This window comes from Electrophorus electricus, unplaced genomic scaffold (genome assembly GCF_041902795.1).
Source record: "Electrophorus electricus isolate QZ-2024a unplaced genomic scaffold, ASM4190279v1 Scaffold144, whole genome shotgun sequence".
Taxonomy (NCBI): domain Eukaryota; kingdom Metazoa; phylum Chordata; class Actinopteri; order Gymnotiformes; family Gymnotidae; genus Electrophorus; species Electrophorus electricus.
In genome coordinates, this window is record NW_027658425.1 from 40,001 (window position 1) to 40,754 (window position 754).

A 754-nucleotide genomic window follows, 5' to 3' on the forward strand; every position below is an offset into this window, starting at 1 on the left:
GCTCGCGCACGTAACGGAACAGAACAGACACCTTTCCGTGATCCGCCTGCGCAGGGGGTGAGAAAAGAAGCGAAAACGTGGGCAGCCAAAGCGGAGAGAACCCACCGGCAGCCACGCTCGCTTCTTTCTCGGGCGCAGGGGACCACGTTCCTGGCCAGGCCAGGAGCGGAGCCGAAACGAACCGAAACGAACCGAAGCGGGGGAGGAGAAGCTTGTGCACGGAGAACGGGCACTCAACCGCAGCGAACCCACCGACCGGATCTCACCGAGACAGCGACCGGGAACCGTCTGCTTTTAGGAAGACGGAGGCCAGGGGGCACCCCCCCACCTACGAACCTCCAACCGCGGTCCCGCCTGAGAAGGCAGGTCCGACAGATAGGAATAGCGACCCTCAGACAGGCGTAGCCCCGGGATGGACCCGGGGCCGCAATGTGCGTTCGAAATGTCGATGATCAATGTGTCCTGCAATTCACATTAGTTCTCGCAGCTGGCTGCGTTCTTCATCGACGCACGAGCCAAGTGATCCACCGCTAAGAGTTGTACTCTTTTATTTCAGGCTCAGTTTAGGTCTTTCACCACGACTACAAAGACAGGTTTAAAAGGTTTCACCAACCGGTCAGGCGCCCCCGTCTGCGAGTGTTGAAACGGGCGCGGGGTTGCGCTTTGCCCACACGACCCACGTGGCAGACGAGTCAGTCTTTGAACCGCGGCCCTCCGCGCCCGCCCCGTCCGACCCCTCGAAAGGGGTGGAACT

The 754-nt window shown here is 60.7% G+C and overlaps 1 non-coding gene across 1 annotated transcript; it reads right to left on the reverse strand.

Moving 5' to 3' along the window:
• Positions 1-385: 385 nt before the first annotated feature.
• Positions 386-539, reverse strand: LOC145654677 (5.8S ribosomal RNA). The gene has a single exon (XR_014120883.1). It is a non-coding gene; the product is annotated as a 5.8S ribosomal RNA (ribosomal RNA).
• Between the last annotated feature and the right edge of the window lie 215 nt (positions 540-754).